Source organism: Anastrepha ludens, chromosome 5 (genome assembly GCF_028408465.1).
Source record: "Anastrepha ludens isolate Willacy chromosome 5, idAnaLude1.1, whole genome shotgun sequence".
Taxonomy (NCBI): Eukaryota; Metazoa; Arthropoda; class Insecta; order Diptera; family Tephritidae; genus Anastrepha; species Anastrepha ludens.
This window is the reverse complement of record NC_071501.1, coordinates 117199949-117206336: the sequence shown is the minus strand read 5'-3', so window position 1 is coordinate 117206336 and position 6388 is coordinate 117199949. Positions and strand designations below refer to the sequence as shown.

The following is a 6388-nucleotide window of genomic DNA, read 5'->3' as shown; positions in this document are numbered from 1 at the left end:
CACTGTATTTTTTTTATTCCTTGGTAATACAAGGTGAAGTCCAAAATAAACCAGACTGAGCTAAAATAGGAACGACAGGAGCTTTGTTCTGATAAGTTCGAGTTTATTTATTTAAAATAGTCCCCTCTGGCCTCGATGGTGTTTTGCGCGATCTAAAAGCTTTTTGAAAAAACGAAAAAAAAGTGTTTCAGGACCGGAATGTCCTTAAAGATATCGGTACAAGCCGTTTGGATGGCCTCTGCGGACGCAAAACGTTTTCCTTTCATGGCCAAATACAATTTTCCGAATAGGAAGAAGTCACAGGGAGCCACATCAGGCGAATACGGTGAGAGCTTGATGGTTAAAATACGATTTCTAGTCAAAACATCAGTTACTAGAGTGGATCGATGAGATTGTGCATTATCATGTAATAAGCGCCAGCTACCTCCTTCGCGGTATTCAGGGTGAAGTCGACGATTTCGTTCCAGATTGTAGTGGAAGAGTTCTCATGGAAGATTGTGCGCATCCAAGCTTTTCGTAGGCGAAAGCGCCGGCCTCCTTGTGGATTCCATTGAAAATCTATTTTTGCAACATTGTCGTCTTCTCTACGGAGAGTACGATTATGTCCAATCCAATTTAATTTGCGTCTTTTAATTTCGTAACTAAGCGGGCAGCTATTAGTGAGCGAGAGAAGCTCACCATTGGTGATTGTTTTTGGCCAAAACACACGACATTTGTTGACAAACGTTTTAACGCTTCTGCTTATGTACTCACAGACAAGCCGGCAGGTCTCTGATGTATATAGGAAGACCGATTTTACGATAGATTGTTTTAACAGTGAATTAACTCCTTATTGAATTCTTATGTAGTAGAGCCATTTATGGGGAATTTTTTTGGATACTTCATTTCATTTCGCTTATATTTCATCAAGATGACTCGCTAGGCCTCACACTGCATGAAGTAATTCATCTTCCTGAACTAGGTTCGACATCATGTCTTCAGGGAGAGACTTGAGCATGGTTTGCCCTATTATTGAAGAATTATTCCGCAAAGTTCCAAGGGAAGCGATTAGCACGACTGCAGGGTTTAGTTTGCTTGTAATGTGAAAAATACATATCCTGCCTAAGAATGGCCTACAATCACTGGTTGCTAATATTCATTTCAGCAGATAGTTCTTGACGACACAACATTAATTGCTTTTTGCATCTGATCTGAGTTTCCATAGTAAGATTTTTGAGCAACTAACCCGCGTTTCGATAGAAAGCTTACGTGTGCTCTGAAGCTCCCTCCGGACGAAAATTACCGACTCCAGTATGTGACACAAGCCTCCAATATGAGTCTTATCATTTGAATTGTTTAGTTTTATTGTATAAAACCTAAATAGCCGCTGAAGGCTGCAGTAGCCGAATCGGTTGGTCGCCCCACGGCAGGCAATAGTAAGCCTCCTAGTGTATTTTCCGCAGCAAGCAGTAGATGCCTGTATTTTTGGGAAAATATCAAGACGCATATCGCAAATAGGAGGAGCAGTTCACCCTTCAGTAAGTAAAAATAATTGATTTATAATTATATTATAACGCGCCTTGCTGCCAATCTATATATTCCAACTTATGGTCCCATGTTTGGATTCAACAAAAACAGCCTGAAACAAAAAGTAAAATACTGTGCCAAAACTCTACTAAATTGGAACAACGTAGAGGGTCTTAGACACTCCAAAAAGTTTCTAAGTTTCAACGCTAAAAGAGCTAACATGGCCCTCACGTTAAACAAAAAGAGCATTCGCACTCTCACAGGCGCCCTCACGGGTCACTTCACCTGCAACAAGCACTTACATAAATTAGGCATAACTAACACCAGCACCTGCAGATTTTGCTGCGAAGGTGAGGAGTCTATAGAACATCTCATTATCGAATGTCCGGGGTTGACGCATAGAAAGAAAAGGTTTTTAAACAAGTTCATGCTTATAGATGAAGACCTTCAATCACTCCCTCAGAAGGAGCTGGTACAATTCATAAGCATACTTAACAGTCAATAGACAGCATAGGGTGCACAATAGATCAATATGGTCGCAGTGCTAAAGGGCCATACCTTAACCCTCTACAACCATTAACCATTAACCATGGTAAACCTAATGTCAAAGCTAATACCGGCCAAGTCATTCGTCAGAAAGAGCTAGAAGTAATTTACAATATCTTAACCACCACCACCTTGGGGTGATATGATTTGCTGTCGATTTGGCCGCATGACAGTAATTTTTTATTTTTTTTGTTTTTTTTTTTTTTTGAATAGAGGATATGTTTTTGAATGCCACTTACGCAAGAAAAGGTTTAAGTCAAAAGATTGTGGATGGCATAAACGTGAGTTCTACTTATCTGCGTAGCAACCACATGAGTAAAGTTGTATTTTTTTGTTTCATTTGCTTCTTGTCTCTTCATATTATTTCATAGCCAAAAAAATTAATTTGTATTTAGGTCACCCTTTATGCGAAGCTGCGTATCCTTTAGCAAACGATAAGCCTTTTGAAAGTAATAAAAGTTCTGAATTTAGCGCGATTTGCACACAAACCCATATCTACAAACACACATACACGAAAAACAACAACATGAATCAGCATAGAAAATTTTAATGCTAAAAATCGATTAACAATTACGCAAAACGGCTTACTGGCCAGGAGCTTAAGCGAATGGATGGTTACAAAAATAAATTTTATAACACTTTTTAACTGTTTTTAATTGTTATGTGCACGACTAAGTATTTAAGATACTCCGTACTCCATAAGTGACGCAATAACTAGTATGCATCGAAAAAAGTTAGTCAGAGAATGAGCATCGCTAAGCTAAATAAAAAGCGAACGGAATCGGCGCGCGCGTTGATGCAGATGAAGCAGTCCAATTACAGCAGGCCTTCTGGATTTCGAATTATTTGAGACGTTCGATTATGTAAAGTGAATTAAATGCACGCAAAAGCATAAATCCACTCTCCCATATTTGCTTCTAGCCATCAGGTGGCCATACGCGGCAGATTTCACGGTTGCAATTACAAGCCACATTGAATGAGTCGTCGACGCTCTGGCTGCCACGTACGTACAGACGTACAAATATTTGGAAATACTTTGAGTGAATGTTGCGAGTCTTTTCAGAAGTTTATGCGATAGCGCAAAAGTTTGCAGGTGGATAATGACTGGTCATTTATGGTAACAGGCGATCGTGCGCCGCTCTACTCTGAGATGCAACGCGTGCGTCGTGTATGCTAATGTCGAGCGACTGCCATCAATGTTGCAACATGTTTGTGATGCTACTATGTTGCAACTCACATTTGAATATGGAAATTGTATACTATTTTTATTTTAATATAATAAATTATATTGAAAGAGATCCCCTCTTGTGTGTCTGATGGGTTAGAAAATTATTATTTTTTATTTGTATAAAAAGCTTTATTAGGGAAAGAATTTTTGCTTTGGGGTTGTGTGGTTCTGCTGCACTTTTCTCGGGAATTTTCTTATTACAGCTAATGTAAGGTGGCGGAAAATGAATCAAACAATTTTTTTTTGTAATAAATACTGAAAGAAAAAACGTTTTTAAATGATGGAAATTGGTCTTTATTTAGACCTTTACGTGGTCCATTGCTTGTCCTTTCATATGCTCCAGCTGTCTAGTTCATAAGTGTCAAATATGGCTTATGTACGACGCGATTTTCAAATCTTCCGATAGGGTGATTAATTTTGCACCACCTTGTATATGCACATATTCTTCAAAAAAGGCACAACTCAACATTTTTTGTTTGCCAGAAAGCTTAAAAAAGTTCAAAACAGTTTGATGTAGTAAAGTAAGAGAAAAAGTGTGTACCAAAAATCGAATTGGTCTCTTTTTCAGTTGTCAAAATGCGTAGTACGAATAGCAAAAATACAAAATCTTGATTTTAAAGTTGTTCCACTTTTGAAGTATGATACATACGATGGGTGTACATTTGTATGGGCATGTGAATCCTTCCTGCATATTTTGCTAGTCCTTGGTACATTACTTGCCTTTCATTTGTGTTGCTCTACATGATTTCAAAGCTTTTTGATCTAGTTCTAAGAAATATATGTTTCCGTGGTGTAGTGGTTATCACATCCGCCTAACACGCGGAAGGCCCCCGGTTCGATCCCGGGCGGAAACAGACTTCAGCCTTTTTTGGCACACAAAAACATTCCTTTTACTACGTCTGTATTCAAAATAATAGGAACGAGACGAATTACGAAGTTTATCAATTTTTTGTGTTTATTTTTTTTTTTTAATAATTATATAAAAGTATAGCGCTTTCTATAACAACAACTATATAACTCAGAGCTCCAAACTTTGTGCAATATACAGAAAATTTTTTTCAAATTAAGAAATTTGTCCATCAAAATGTTCAACTTTTGGTTCAGAATTTTTAGCGAAATTCTAGGTACACAGTTTTATTGCCCATTTAATTTTGGTATGATAAAATGCAAGTTTGAAGTTGCTCAAGAAGCGCGTTGCTTTGTGATAAATTTTTTTGCATGCGATGTTGCGAATTTTCTACCATATTTTCTTTTCATAGAGTCACGACTTTTGAACGACTTCAAACTTGCAGTTTTTTAAACTAAAATTTAATGAGTTATGCGTTGGCATCACCGGAGCTCGAAAAAGTTGGCCCAGTGCTGCCCTGAATGTCCCTTTGCACTTATTTCCCACCGACGTTATTTCTATCGCAGCTCAAAGTGCAATCAAGTTAAAAGAGGCTGGCCTCTGGAGGCAATCTCTCTTAAGGGACATGGTAGCATTTTCAGGCAGTTAACTCCGTATTTATCCGAACTTTGAACAGATCTTTCTATCGGCAAACTGGAGTTTAAGGATCCTGCTGGGGCAACCTTTCCAAACAGGCAGGATCGGATCGAGCGTAAAATCTGCACCGAAGCTTGCGCCTCTCTCTTCACTAACGGTTCCAAGATGGGAGCGGCAGTCGAAGCAGGGATTTTCTCTTAATCAGCCAATTTATATATCTCCTTTAAATTGCCGAACACTGCTAGTGTTTTTCAAGCAGAAGCCTTTGCGAAGCGCAATGGCCTTACAGTATCACTTAACAATCCAAATATCTTTAAAACAAACTACTTATTGTTAATATAGGCAGGTAATATTTTTTGGAAGCATACAAAAATATTCTGTTAAATATGTTTAAATTTTTTATGAAAGCTTGTCGTATTTTTATAATTTTTGTACAAAGTTTGAAACTTTTATTATTTGATTTTTTTTTTTTTTTTTGATAATAAACTATACTTTTTTCAAGTAGTGAATACTAAAAAAGTAAATTCAATATAAAAAAAAATATCGTGTTTCTAATTAGTTGTACATATGTACTACTAATTAATATTTCTTTTCCTCTTTTTTATTTTCCTTTTATTTGCTAGTGGCATTTCGTGATTTCTGTTTAATCAATTTTTATACAGAAATCAATACGCAAAATTTTTAAACTATCCAGTTTGTCTTTAAAGAAACTGTTTCCGTGGTGTAGTGGTTATCACATCCGCCTAACACGCGGAAGGCCCCCGGTTCGATCCCGGGCGGAAACAGATGATACACTTTTTTAATAAAAAAAATATTAGTTATCGTCAATTGATATAAAAAATTACATTTAAGTATTTGTTTAAACATACAAATTAGCCAAAAATCACGCAAATTAAATAGTTACCATAATTTAATTAACATTTGGTGGACACACTAAGGTGTGTGAGCCACCACACAAAGGGTTTGATCTATTAGGTGCTCAACTAAGTTCTCGCTGTTATTTTGATGAAAATACAACTTTATTCGGAAAAAATGATTACAAGTGAATCATTGAAACGATTGCCCATCGCTGGATACTACTTTTTCTCAAAACTGTTCATCTTTTGAGGCTATTCACGGATCAAGCCAATTTTTGATGTCTTCATATGAATGGAACTGCTGGTCAGCTAGACCATGTGCCATCGATCGGAACAGGTGATAATCAGACGGCGCAATATCTGGAGAATAATGCGGGTGGGGTAGGATTTCCCATTTCGGTGTTTCCAGGTGGGTTTTAACGGGTTTGGCAACGTGAGGCCGAGCCTTGTCATGCTGTAGAATCACTTTTTCATACATCTCCGCGTATTGCCGCCGCTTCTTGCGCAGTGCTCGGCACAATCGCATCAATGAATGTCGATACCGATCTCCAGTGATGGTTTCGATTGGTTTTAACAGTTCATAATAAATAACACCAACTTGGTCCCACCAAATACATAGCATAACTTTCGCAGCGTGAATATTCCCGGGCAGTCCCCATTACTTTCTTTTCTTTCGATTGCTGTGATGAATCCATTTTTCATCACCCGTCATGGTGCGATGAAGAAAACCCCTTCCTTTTTTGCCGCTGGAGCAGTTGTTCACAGGCG

General features: G+C 37.8%; 2 non-coding genes across 2 annotated transcripts; both read left to right on the top strand.

Moving 5' to 3' along the window:
* The first annotated feature begins 4061 nt into the window (after positions 1 to 4061).
* Trnav-aac (transfer RNA valine (anticodon AAC)) lies at positions 4062 to 4134 on the top strand. Its single transcript has one exon. It is a non-coding gene; the product is annotated as a tRNA-Val (tRNA).
* Positions 4135 to 5475: 1341 nt separating this feature from the next.
* Trnav-aac (transfer RNA valine (anticodon AAC)) lies at positions 5476 to 5548 on the top strand. Its single transcript has one exon. It is a non-coding gene; the product is annotated as a tRNA-Val (tRNA).
* The last annotated feature ends 840 nt before the right edge of the window (positions 5549 to 6388 follow it).